This window comes from Eretmochelys imbricata, chromosome 23 (genome assembly GCF_965152235.1).
Source record: "Eretmochelys imbricata isolate rEreImb1 chromosome 23, rEreImb1.hap1, whole genome shotgun sequence".
NCBI classification, from domain to species: Eukaryota; Metazoa; Chordata; order Testudines; family Cheloniidae; genus Eretmochelys; species Eretmochelys imbricata.
This window is the reverse complement of record NC_135594.1, coordinates 5,554,411-5,568,859: the sequence shown is the minus strand read 5'-3', so window position 1 is coordinate 5,568,859 and position 14,449 is coordinate 5,554,411.

Genomic DNA, 14,449 nt, shown 5'->3' with positions numbered 1-14,449 from the left:
CAACCGAACCACTACAAGAGTCAGGAAGGAACATGCAAAACTTAGCTGATTGCTGCTGATTGAAAACATTCCTAGCAACAAGACCAGGGGGAAAATCAGGAACGGGGGGAGAATTTTCCAATGGCTCCTAAATGCTTTTGGGGCTTTTGACAATTTTACCCCTGACCCTCAGCTGGTGTAAATCAGCATTGCTCTGTTGATGTCACTGGTGATTTACACGGATGTGGCTCTGCTAATTCAAAATATTAGCAAGCAGTAGGAGGATCTAGGGGCCAGATCTCCCGCTGGTGGAAATCAGCTCACTGGCGTCACACCAACGGAAGATCTGGCCCTGTTTTGCGCTGTTGTCCCAGACGGTTCCTAAGTGCCCTGGAGCGCAGGTGGAAATTGACCCCACGCGGGATAGAAACGAATCCACCAGAACTGACCTTTGGTGGCCAAACGCTGTTGGGTGCTTTAGACGCAAACCAGGGCCAAATGCCTCCTTCGAGGCCTTGGATCTACCAGGGGGCGCATTCAGGGCAGAGCTGGGTGAAAGGGGGAGCCCTGATTCAGAGAGGCCAAGTAGCCTGGGAACAGAGAGGCCCTGGCTGGGGCAGGCTGTGGTCTCTGGGCCAAGATGTAGCTGGCCTGTCCTGCCAGGAGATTGAAGGAGTTGAGGGTGCTGGGCGCCGAGAAGCCACAGGACAAGGAAGAGACGGAGGTGACCTGCTGGCGATGCCCCCCGTGTGGGACGTCCCCTCCCCCAAAGAGCCCGTCTGCCCCGGGGCAGAAGGCCGAGGAGTAGGAGCCGGGGTAGGAGCCGTAGCCGGCGGGCGGGACGGGCTGCTGGGGCAGGGCCAGGAAGGGAGGCAGGGGCCAGTAGAACGAGCTGGCGAAGGCCACCCCGGCCCCTTGGCGAAAGGCCACCTTGGCCCGCCCGGCGGGCGCCCGCCTCCGCAGCTTGCCCGTGGCGCCGCCGATGAAGACGTCCTCGCTGGACGGGTGGAGCGTCCAGTAGCTGCCCTTGCCCGGGTCATCGTAGTGCCGCGGCACCTTGACGAAGCACTTGTTGAGGCTCAGGTTGTGTCGGATGGAGTTCTGCCAGCCCTGCCGGTTCTCCCGGTAGTAGGGGAAGTTGCGCAGGATGAACTCATAGATGCCGTTGAGCGTCAGCCGCCGGCCGGGGCTCTGCCGGATGGCCATCATGATCAGGGCGTTGTAGCTGAAGGGGGGCTTCTCGTGCCGCTTCCCCGGCACCTCCCTCGTTCCCTTCTCCGGCTCACCGCCTCCTCCTGCTGCTGCTGCCGCACTCCCGTCTTCCCCGGCCCCCCCATGGCTGCTGGCCATGGCAGGATCCGTCTCGGCGGCCCCTCCGGGAGGCTGCCCCAGCCTGTCACTCAGCGCCACGTCTTGGAGGAGGCTTGTGATGCTGAAGGAAGACTTCAGGGTGAAGCTGGCTCCGGTTAACCCTTCCATCACCGCGGGATGGCCTCCTGGGTCCCCGGCAGCACCCCGTGGCCAAGGGGCCCATCCAGCCAGCCCAGCGTTCAGCCGGAGACTTTCCCTTGACGCTTGGTCATTATAACCCCGGGCTCCCTCTCCGCCCAGCCAACCGGAGGCTTGCTGGCTTGCCGCTGAGCCAATCGCACCCGGCAGATTAGACTAGCCCTGCCCCCCCATCTCTTGTCCCCTGAACCAGCCTCACCAGCAGAATGGGCCTGATTCTCACATCGCTAGCCCTGGCCCGACTGGTGACTGCTGGGGTAGATCCCGAGCTTGCTCAGTGCAATAGGGTTACACCTGATTTGCACTGAGAGGTGAATCGGCCCCACTGAGTCCAGTGGAGTTCCTCCGGATTTACACCATCTGGGGATAAGGTGCAATCTGCATAAATCAGCACAGTCGGCCTAAGGCGAAATCTCAACCCAACCCAAGGAACAGAGTCGCGATCAGAAAAAACAGAGCTGGCTTTACCCTTCTGATCCATGTCAAATATAAAATATATTCCCCCTTCCAGCAGACTTTTCTGGCTAGGTCACATGGGAGATATTGGTTCAACAATCCACTCTGCTTAAAACAGAATGAATAATTAATTGTCCGTAATTTGACTCAGATCTCGTATGGATTTGAGACATGGCTGTGAAATAGAACTTCGGCATCAGAAATCGCTGTGTGATTGGATTTAATTGTCCGATGATCGGAGGGGTCAGTGGCAGAGCGTTTCTGGGATGAATATTTTTCAAAAGGAAATCAAATCAAAGTGTTCCTTCCCCCTGCCCCTGCAAAGTGAGGCCCATGTGCCTTTCGATATAGATAACTGCTGGTTTTTGACCATTTGACCTTCATTCGAGATCTGACTTTCCATGTGAGATTTTTCGAAATATGTGAAGGAGGCTTTTAAATAATAATCATAAAAGAGGTTCTCTCTACTACCCAGCTCTGCACATATTAGAAGGCGCTTTACAAACAAACAGGACGTTATGGCATTGAAAAATACGGAAATCACCCGTTATTTTTAAGGGTTCATTTCAATTCCCGGGCTTTATTAGCTGCAGTAAGGTCAGAATCAAACACTAAGCTCCTGATGACTGCTCCAATTGATTTCAATAAAGCAGGATTGATCCCAGCCCCAAACACACAGTTTTTATATTTTAGGGAAATCTTTGCTGGCTTGAAGTTATTGGCGTTTTGCCATTGACTTTAGTGGGGCCAGGATTTCACTCTATTTACAGCCCTACCCTGCTATTAATGTGTATGTTGACTTAATAACAAACCGACATGACGGAGCCCTTTCAAATGGTTTCATGTTGGTAAGGCTCTTGCATTGCAAATTGCATTTAAAAGTAAACTATCGGGTCTTTTTAAAATCTCTGTCGTGTCATTTTTTGAAACTCACAGGTTGTGTAGAATGACACTTTCTTTTTTTGGAGAGGAAACTAAAATAGAAACTAAACAAAATCTGCCATCCGAGAAGCAGGCTGAAAGCAGAGAGAAATTCAGAAGTTCTCTCTTTTTCTAGATATTTTAATTGCGAAGGAAATACATTTGGCATCAAAAAGCATACACAGAAAACAAGACCTGGGAATAGCTTGTGTCTCTCGGATGATTTGAAAGTTTGATTCTGGTGGGCAACAAGATCAGATCATTAGGGGGAAGAAGACATAGAAAGGAAGAAAGAAATGTGCAAATTGCTGGAAAGAAATTCAGGATTAATTTTGCACTGTCTTTCCCTTTGGTAACAACAATAATGAAGAAGCATACCTAGCTTTTAGATAGAAAGCAACACACAATAAATGCAAACTGATTGCTCAAGATAAAGGGGACTGGCTTTTCAGATCCACATGATAAGTGACCAAGCCCTACGGATGGTCAGAAGGGTGCGTTCTAAGCTAGTCTGGTGGGGCATTCTCTCTCTGAGTGAAACTTGTTTCTGTTTTCATGTAGTTGCTCCATTTGACCTGTAAAAGCAACTTGAGACAATTCTTTAGCTGCTGTAAATTTACAAGCCTGGCCCTTGCTGGTAAAGGGGCCCCCGAACTGGATCTTGATGGCACCAAATAATGGCCCTTTAAGGTACCTATGAAATAATGTCCATAGTCCCATGCTAGTGCTTTGTGCGTGTTGCTGTTTATAGCAGAGTGTGGACAGAACGGAGAGATTATAGGGTGTGTGTGTCACATACACAAATATAGTTGCTCGCTCCTTGTATGCACGTCCCTGTGTGTGCACATTTGTGTAGGGTGTGGGGACACACACATGCCTACTCTTCACAGGCCTTCGAAATATACACAATGTACACACAGTTTACACAGACACAAAAATATGCCACAAATACACACACTTACCACTGGGAGCATTCTGCCCCCCCAAAATAAAAAAATTCTGCTCCAAAAAATTAACAATTCTGCACACGGTATCTTAAAATTCTGAAAATGTTATTTGTCAAAATAACATTACATAATCAAGCCAGTTTCAATTCTTTTGGTAATTTATTTCAAAATACCTGTCAGCAAGTATGTCTGTAATAACACAGACACACAAAAATTCACCCAGGAGAAGAGAGTTAAAGAAACCCTTATGACCAACCAATTCCTGTTTCTCTGCCCCCTTCCCCTCCCCAGAGACCAGCTGGGGGGCCAGACACCCACAGGCCCTCCCCCTAGAGCCCACCTGTGGGGCTGCTCCCAGCCAATGCACCCTAACCCCCTTCCTCCCAGAGCCCAGCCATGGGGCAACCCCAGCCCAGATACCCGCACCCCATTCCCCCCACGCCCGAGCCCAGCTGCGGGGCCCCCCCTTGCCCAGACATTCATGTCGTCCCATCCCCCTACCCCCTGAGCCCAGGGATTCAGAGGGAGAAACAGCGTATGCTCGATCCCAGGTTTGCACAGAGTTTCCTGCCTGCCGCCCCACCCTCTCCTTCCCTCAGGGCATGCTGGGAACTGCAGCTGCCAGGAACCCTCTAGCTCGCTCGCCTGCCCCCGCACTCTCCCCCCACCCCTGCTGGCAGTGTCATCTATGTGCGAGCTGGGTTCTGCTGGGTCCAGTGACCCCTATTGGTGGCTAGCAGCATTGCAGCCCATTTCTGTGGGGGGAAGGAAATTCTGCGCACACAATGTTAATTTCTGCAAAATTCTGCATTGTGCAGTGGCGCAGATTTCCCGCAGGAGTAACACACACTAACTCTCTTTACCGCTCTGTGTTTGTTTCTACCTAGCACGTTGTTTGTGGGTATTGTGGTCAGTGTGTGTTTTGTGGTTTGTGTGCTTACCAAGAACAATTGATGTGTGTACTGTGTGTAGCCCCATGTGTGTAGCCCCAGCATGTGTGTATTGTGTAATGTGAATTGTGTACCTTGTGAGTTACTGTGTATTGTGTGTGCTGTGAACAGTGGGTCTTGTGTTGTTTATATAGTGTGTGCAATGTGTTTTGTATAGACTGTGTTCTGTATGGTGCCTTGGGTCGTATGCAGTGTGGATTGTGTGTGCACCTTGCACACAGCATTTGCATTGTGTGTATCTGCACTGCACACACCACATGTGTATTGTGTGTGCGCGTATATTGTTTTGCACATTGCACGTGTGTATTGTGTGTGGACTGCACACAGCATGTGTGTATCGTGTGAGTTACTGTATATAGTGCATGCTGTGTGTTGCATTTACAGCGTGTGCAATGTGTGTGTTATATAGTGTCTGGTGGGTGTCCAGCGTGTGCTGCATGCCTAGTGTGTGCAGCCGGTGGGTGCAGGGACATGGGGGTACCTGGGGGGAAGCACATGGAGCGGTTCTCCCACGTGGGGAAGGGGACAGACAGCTCCCCCGGGCCAGCGCCTGGATCCCAGATCCCTGCGCTCGCGCTGGCAACAGCACCCATCTGCCTGGGGGAGCTGAAGCCGGATACACTTGTGCGTAGACAAGGGCTGAGCCCTGCCCCTCATTGCCCTCAAAGTCCCCTCCATCTTCGCCCATCCCCTTCCCCCCAGAGACCCCAACCCCGCCCCCTTCCCCAATCCGTGCCCCCAGAGCAGGGGTGGCCAACCTGAGCCGGAGAAGGAGACAGAATTTACCCGTGTGCATTGCCAAAAAGCCCCAGTAACATGTCAGCAGCCCCCCGTCAGCTCCCCCGCCCCACTCCCAGCGCCTCCCACGCACCGATCAGTGCCTCCCCCTCCCTCCCTGCACCTCCCAATCAGCTGGTTCGGGGCGTGCAGCAGGCTCTGGGGTGCAGGGGGAGGAGCGAGGGCACGGCTGGCTCAGGGGAGGGGGCGGGAAGGGGTGCAGTGGGGGCAGAGCCTGTGGCAGAGCCAGGGGTGGAGCAGTGAGCACCCCCCGGCCCATTGGAAATTTGGCAGCTGTAGCTCCAGCCCCGGAGTCGGTGCCTAGACAAGGAGCCGCCTCTTAACCTCTGAAGAGCCCCAGCGCCTCCTCCCCGGCCTCCATCCCTGCCCTCATAGCCCCCTAGCCGCTGCCCCTTCCCCATCCCTGCCCCCAGAGCCCCCTAGCCCCTCCCCCTTCCCCATCTCTGTCCCCAGAGCCTGTCCCCCATCCCTGCCCTCATAGCCCCTCCCCCATCGCCCATCCCAGCCCCTAACCCCCCAACCCCTCCCCCTTCCTTCATCCCTGCCCCCAGAGCCCCCTAACCCTCCCCCTTCCCCATCTCTGTCCCCAGAGCCTGTCCCCCATCCCTGCCCTCATAGCCCCTCCTCCATCGCCCATCCCAGCCCCTAACCCCCCAACCCCTCCCCCTTCCTTCATCCCTGCCCCCAGAGCCCCCTAACCCTCCCCCTTCCCCATCTCTGTCCCCAGAGCCTGTCCCCCATCCCTGCCCTCATAGCCCCTCACCCATCGCCCATCCCAGCCCCAAACCCCTCCCCCTTCCTTCATCCCTGCCCCCAGAGCCCCCTAACCCTCCCCTTCCCCATCTCTGTCCCCAGAGCCTGTCCCCCATCCCTGCCCTCATAGCCCCTCCCCCATCGCCCATCCCAGCCCCTAACCCCCCAACCCCTCCCCCTTCCTTCATCCCTGCCCCCAGAGCCCCCTAACCCTCCCCCTTCCCCATCTCTGTCCCCAGAGCCTGTCCCCCATCCCTGCCCTCATAGCCCCTCCCCCATCGCCCATCCCAGCCCCTAACCCCCCAACCCCTCCCCCTTCCTTCATCCCTGCCCCCAGAGCCCCCTAACCCTCCCCCTTCCCCATCTCTGTCCCCAGAGCCTGTCCCCCATCCCTGCCCTCATAGCCCCTCCCCCATCGCCCATCCCAGCCCCTAACCCCCCAACCCCTCCCCCTTCCTTCATCCCTGCCCCCAGAGCCCCCTAACCCTCCCCCTTCCCCATCTCTGTCCCCAGAGCCTGTCCCCCATCCCTGCCCTCATAGCCCCTCCCCCATCGCCCATCCCAGCCCCTAACCCCCCAACCCCTCCCCCTTCCTTCATCCCTGCCCCCAGAGCCCCCTAACCCTCCCCCTTCCCCATCTCTGTCCCCAGAGCCTGTCCCCCATCCCTGCCCTCATAGCCCCTCACCCATCGCCCATCCCAGCCCCTAACCCCCCAACCCCTCCCCCTTCCTTCATCCCTGCCCCCAGAGCCCCCTAACCCTCCCCCTTCCCCATCTCTGTCCCCAGAGCCTGTCCCCCATCCCTGCCCTCATAGCCCCTCACCCATCGCCCATCCCAGCCCCAAACCCCTCCCCCTTCCTTCATCCCTGCCCCCAGAGCCCCCTAACCCTCCCCCTTCCCCATCTCTGTCCCCAGAGCCTGTACCCCATCCCTGCCCTCCTAGCCCCTCCCCCTATACCCCATCCCTGCCCCCAGACCCTCCTAGCCCCTCCCCCTTCCCCATCTCTCATCCCAGCCCCCAACCCCCCAAACCCTCCCCCTTCCTTCATCCCTGCCCCCAGAGCCCCCTAACCCTCCCCTTCCTCATCCCTGCCCCCAGAGCCTCCTCCTCCTGCCCCCAACCCTGCCCTCATAGAGCCCCCTAGCCCCTCCCCCTTCCCCATCTCTGTCCCCAGAGCCCGTCCTCCATCCCTGCCCTCATAGCACCTCCCCCTATCCCCCATCCTAGCCCCCAGAGCTCCCAAACCCTCCCCCTTCCTTCATCCCTGCCCCCAGAGCCCCTTAACCCTCCCTTTCCCCATCCCTGCCCCCAGAGCCTCCTCCCCTTGCCCCCATCCCTGCCCTCATAGCCCCTTCCTCTTCCCCCATCCCTGCCCCCTAAAGCCCCCAACCCCTCCCCATCCCCTCCCTGTCCCCAGAGCCCCCTAACCTCTCCCCCTTTCCCCATAGCCCCCAATCCCTCTCCCTTTGTTATGCTTATAAGAAGCACACGGGATTTTTTTTAGGGGAAAAGGCAAAGCGCCGTGTTTATTGAAGATACAACCATTAGCATAGGCATTTAATTACATTACACACACACACACACTGTCCCGCCAGTCGATGTTATAGTTACCAGTTTAGAGTCTGGATCAACCTAGCAGCCAGCGCGGTGGGGTTGATCACGGGTAGGGAGGAGCCGGGTTCCGCCGGTCGCGACACGAGGCTCCGGGGAAGTCGTGGCAGGACGAACCCAAAGGTTCGTGGCCGGGCCCCCTGGTTCTCTCATGATTTGTCTTCATTGGGACCACTGAGGTTTGCACTGCCATGCTGTGATTAGTTGTTGTTTGACGAGGGCTTTGTTTTCTGAAATTGTTTTGTTTTTTTATTTTTTATTACAGCTACTTTGTTCCCATTGCTAGGTGCCTGTTTTATTTTTCGCATTGTTACTTTGCCCTTTTTTTGACATTTTAACAGGGGCGTGTCGCAGACTCCTGGCGCCCTTGCCAGGTTGGGTTTTTTTGTGCCTTTGGCTCAGCGATGGCCTTTACACTTATTTTTTTAACACACACACACGCCTCATTTACACACAAAACAAAATTAATTTACACAGAACATTTGGAATGGGAACATTAAATTGCAAGGGCAAAAGAAAACCACGCCCGGCTTCTTTTTACTGATTTTAAAATGCTAAACCTCCAGCACAGCGGTGGCCCTCGACGGTCTGTCACTGCCTTTGAAATCACCACAGACACAGATTCTGGCTGATGCATCTTTACCAAATGGCCCGTTCAGCCACTCCTCTCTGCCATTCAGAAAGGGTGGCTGGCAGGGTAGGATCAAATCGTATGCCAGTACATTTAATACATGCTACGTTATTATTTTATTATTCTTTATTTTTTATTAGAAATTATACCAAATACAAACATAAAATCCTACTACTACACCGTCCCCCATAGCCCCCTCCCCCAAACCCCCATCTCTGCCCCCACAGCCCCCTACACCCTCCCTATCCCTTCCCCCTAACCCTAACCCTGCCCCAATAGGCCCCTAACCCCTCCCTCCCCCATCCCCATCCCTGCCCCCCATAGCCCCCTAACCCCTCTCTTTCCCCATGCCCATAGCCCCCCTCCCCTTCCCCTATCCTCCCTCATCCCTGACCCCATTGCCCCCACCCTTCACCCCTCCCCCCTCCCAGAGCCCCTGCTCCTCACCAATCCTTCCCATCCCCAGCTCTCCCCCTCCACTCCCCTCCCTCCTACCTCCATCTCTGCTCCCTCATAGTCCCCCGTTCTGCCCCCCCCCCCAATCCATTCCATCTCCCCTGCTCCATCCCTTGCCCCCATAGCCCCCTGGCCTTCCCAGTCGCTCCCATCCCCCCTCCTTTCCCTATCCCTGCCCCCATAGCCACCTGCCCCTCCCCAATCTCTCCTGCCCCCTCCCCCTATCCCTGCCCCCCCCCCGCCAAACTCCCATCTCCCCTCCCTCCCCATAGCCTGCCTGGTGCATCGCCTGCTGCTGACACCCCTGCCCTGCCCCCTGGCACCCCCGTGGCTGCCACTGCCTCCTGCCCTCCCTTGCCCTGTCTCTCAGCAGCCTCACAGCTGAGCCCTCCAGCCTGCCCACCCCAACCCCTCCCCATGCCGGCTTCATTTCCCTCCAGCATTTGTTGTGGTTACGAGCCCTTGTGCCCTCCCCACCCCCGCTCCCACCGGCTGCCCTGCCACCTCCCTTCCCTTCGCGCTGGGCCCAGGCCCCCCCAAGCCATCAGGGCTGGACAGAGGCCAGCTGTCCGCAGCCAACCCTGGCTACAGGGTTTTCCAGAGAGCAGCTGTCCCAGCGCTGCAGGTACAGGGTCTATCAGTACACACGGGGAACAAGTATTGAATCATATTCAGGCTCTTCAGTCTAGCGGAGACAGGACTAACATGATCCAGTGGCGGGAAGTTGAAGTCATTAACCGTTAGAACACGTTACGCAGGGCTGTAGTGGATTCTCCGTCACTGACCTTGTTTAAATCAAAATGGGATGTTTTCATAAGAACATAAGAACGGCCAGACTGGGTCAGACCAATGGTCCATCTAGCCCGGTGTCCTGTCTTCTGACAGTGGCTGGTGCCAGCTGCTTCAGGGGGAATCAGCAGAAGAGGGCAATTACTGAGTGATCCATCCCCTGTCATCCAGTCCCAGCTTCTGGCAGTCAGAGGTTTAGGGACACCCAGAGCATGGGGTTGAGTCCCTGACCATCTTGGCTAACAGCCACTGATGGACCTATTGTTCTTCACAACATCCCCTGGCAAGGAGTTCCACAGGTTGACAGTGCGTTGGGTGAAGAAATATTTCCTTATGTTTGCTTTAAACAAGCTGCCTGTTAATTTGGTTGTGTGACCCCTGGCTCTTGTGTTATGTAAAGGGGTAAATAACACTTCCCACTTTCACTTTCCCCATACCCGTCATGATTTTATAGACTTCTTTCATATCCTTCCATAGTTGTCTCTTTTCAAAACTGAAGAGTGCCAGTCTTTTTAATCTTTCCTCATACAGAAGCTGGTCTCAACCCCTCGTCATTTTTGCTGCCCTCCTCTGCACTTTGCCAATTCTAATATCTCTTTTTTGAGGTGGGGCAACCAGAACTCTAGTTAGTATTCACGGTGTGGGTGTGCATGATTTATATAGAGGCATTATGATATTTACTGTCTTATTATCTGTCCCTTTCCTAACGGCTCCTTAACAGTGTGTTCGTTTATTTTCTTTTTTTTGACTGCCGCTGCACACTGAGCGGATGTTGTTAAAGAACTATCCAGATGACACCAAGATCTCTTTCTTGAGTGGTCACAGCGAATTTAGACCCCGTCATTCTGTATGTAGAGTTGGAATTATGGTTTCCAATGTCCATCACTTTGCATTTATCAACTGTGAATTTCATCTGCCATCTTGTTGCCCAGTCACGCAGTTTTGTGAGCTCCCTTTGTAGCTCTTCGCAGTCTGCTTTGGACTTTACTCTCTTGAGTAATTTTGCATCATTTACCAACTTTTCCACCTCACTGTTCACCCCCTTTTCCATGTCATTTCTGAATATGTTGAACAACCCTGGTCCCACCTTGAGGAACCCACTGTCTACCATTCTCCACTGTGAAAACTGACCATTTCTTCCTACCTTTTGTTTCCCGTCTTTTAACCAGTTACTGATACAGGAGAGAACCTTCCCTCTTATCCCATGACGGATTACTTTGCTTAAGAGCCTTTGGTGAGGGACCTTGTCAAAAGTTTCTGAAAGTCCAAGTACACAATCTCCACTGGGTCACCTTTGTCCACATGCTCATTGACTCCCACAAAGCATTCTAATAGATGGGTGATGCATGATTTCCCTTTACAGAACAGTCTTAACTAAACGATCTGCTCTAGGGATTACGTCGGGGCAGGTCTCTGGCCTGGGTTATCTGGCAGGTCAGATTAGATGACCAGACAGGTCCTGCTGGCATTGGAATCTATAAGCCCTTTTGATTTGGGGGAAAATCAGGGAAGGGGGCAAAAAAAGGCCCCCTGGGGCCCCACCATCTGGCTAGCAGAGGTAGCAGCTTCAACCAGCTCTGCAACTGTGCAGCCATCAACACCTTCCCCTTCAACAATCCGACCCCACAGCGCTGCTCTCCCTCCCAATGGAGCTTAACAGTGTGGACATGCTGAAAGACAAAAGAAGGGAGAATGGGGGGTACACAGAGCCCCTGGGAGGGGGAGGGGGAATGGGGGGGCACACAGAGCCCCTGGCAGGGGGGAGGGGGAAGGTGGGGTACACAGAGCCCCTGGGAGGGGGAGGGGGAAAGGGGGGCACACAGAGCCCCTGGCAGGGGGAGGGGTAATGGGGGCACACAGAGCCCCTGGGAGGGGGAGGGGGAATGGGGGCACAAGGAGCCCCTGGCAGGGGGGAAGGGGAAGGGAAAGGGGGGGCACACAGAGCCCCTGGCAGGGGGAGGGGGAAGGGGGGACACACAGAGCTCCTGGCAGGGGGAGAGGTAATGGGGGCACATAGAGCCCCTGGCAGGGGGAAAGGGGGATACACAGAGCTCCTGGCAGGGGGGGCCACACAGAGCCCCTGGCAGGGGGAGGGGGATTGGGGGCACACGGAGCCCCTGGCAGGGGGACTGGGAAGGGGAGGCACACAGAGCCCCGGGTACAGGGAGGGGATATGGGGGGTACACAGAGCCCCTGGCATGGGGGAAGGGGGGCACACAGAGCCCGTGGCAGAGAGAGGGGGAATGGGGGGGGCACACGGAGCCCCTGGCAGAGGGACTGGGAAGGGGGGGCACACAGAGCCCCGGGTACAGGGAGCGGGCATGGGGGGTACACAGAGCCCCTGGCATGGGGGAAGGGGGGCACACAGAGCCCCTGGCAGAGAGAGGGGGAATGGGGGGGGGCACACAGAGCCCCTGGCAGCTGGGAGGGCTTGCTCTTTAGATCAAGCAGAGCAGCTTATGAGTTCAGAGCTGGAGACCCCGATTCGATCCCCAGGCATGGGGTGAAGGCCCGGGGCGCCTCTTGCACAAACCCAGCAGGAGGGATGAGCTTTAAGGGCTTTGCAGACAACTTGGCCCCCTCCAGCAAAGACCTCAGCCCCCCAGGCCGGACTCCCCCCACCCTGAAGTCAGGGTCTGGTTCTCCGGTCTCAGGGTGTGCCTGGCTCCCACTGGTCAGGCCCTGCCGAGGAGCAAGAGCCGGTAGCTGCCCCAGAGCCGGGATGAGCCAGCCCCAAGGCCTTGGGCAGGGGGAGGAGGGGAAATGCCTTGGCCCCCTGCCCCACTCTGGGGTCCCCCAGTAAAGCGGGGGAACAGTGTGGACATGCTGCCAGTGTGTGCTGGGGGTGTTTGCCTCACCCCGGTATCCCCAGGGGGATGACGGCTCAACCCCCACCTCCAGCCCCTGGCAGCTCGGTCCACTCCCTGCTCAATGGGGGCTTCTCTCGACCACCCCCTTTCCTCAGAGTAAAGGTGCTGCCCCCTGCTGGGCACAACGGGATGATCGGTCTCTCAATTACTGCTGTAGTCATAGGAGTAGGATGGGGTCCCTTAAAGACCTAAACAACCACAGGGAGGGGAGCCCTCAGGGAGGGAAACTGAGGCATGGGACAGGGAAGTGGCTTGTCCTAAAGTCATCTAGAGAGTTAGTGGCTTAGGTGTCAACGGCTCTGTTCCTTGGTCCTACTGCCCTCTGCGAGCTGGGGAAAGAACCCAGGAGTCCTGACTCCCAGTCGCCCCCCCCCGCCCCCCCGGATCTCATCACTAGATCCCAAAATTGTCTTTAATGGGGGCCAGGATTTCAGCCTTTGTGTCACTTTCCCAATGCAACTCCAATAGGCCATGCACAGAGCTGATGCTGTGACTTGGGGGGTCGCGGATTCCTGGGGGTTCCGGGTGCAACCCTGAGAGTTTGGTAGCTGCAGCACTCTGTGGCTTAGCACCTGCCTGGCTCAGCATCCTGTGCTGGTCCTGACTTGGGAGATACGTCCCTTCCCCATCATGAGCCTCATAGCCCTCCCGGTTGTGACTGACCCATGGGCGGGGGGGGGGGGGGGGGCGTTATTCCCAGTTGCACGTCCCCGACATTTAATTGGCAGTGCCATGTTTTTAGAAAAGTTTCCATGTCAACAAAAACGGCATTTTTTTAATAGAAAAAAAACCTTTCCATGAAAAATTTCCATCCAACTCTAGAGCTGCCCCCCAGCTCTGGGAGAGGAGTGGGTCTGGTGAGTAGAGCAGGGAGTCTGGGAGCCTGGACTCCTGGGTTCCATCCCCTGCTCTGGGAGGGGAATGTGGCTTTGGTGCAATGACAAAACGGGAACAGGGTTAGACCCAGGCTCCATCCCTATCCCCACTGCAGGGCCGAGCCATGTTGGGGTCACCATGTATGCACACATCATGGGAACATGGTTACAACATGTGTCTGTCTTCTCTGCGTTGCATGGTTCAACCATGTTAGGGATGACACACACTTGCCGTAGTGCTGTGGTTTTGGGGTCTACGTGTGTCAACTTGGGGGACACATCCCCGACACCTCTCTGTCTCGTAGGTAGGATGACACTGAAGTGCCTGGGGACTGTGTCAGGGACCATGGGCCCACACATACTTCCCGGGATGTGATTAGCCTTGGCTGTGTGGATCACATTTTAAAGATACCTTCAGGGGATTTTACTTGACCCAGTTTCCCTGGACCTGGAAAGGATTCTACCGTAGCCAGGAACTTCCTGGGTCAATCTGGTCTCAGTTTACACTGGTATAAATCCAGAGTGACTCCCACTAGATTTACGGCTGGGTCACTGAGAGCAGGATCAGGCTCCAGCTCCACTGATGTTAATGAGATCACATTGCATTTCCCAGTTGGGTCAGAACTGATTCTGAATTGCACTGGTCTATGGCCAAGGAAACAGATCAGGATTAAGCCCTAATTCTACTGCAGGGAGGCCGGATGGTGTAACTGAGAATTCAAATTGGGCCATGACTCCCTCCTCTTTGCTGAATTTAACCCAATGTAACAGATCAGAATCTGGTCCTGAGTGTGTCTGGGGCCCTGATCTTGGCTGGTCCCAAGGCACTGCTAGAATAAACATGATTAATAATAATTATAATGAAGGGTTGTCTACCCAGGGAGCTAATCCAGAGCCACTCT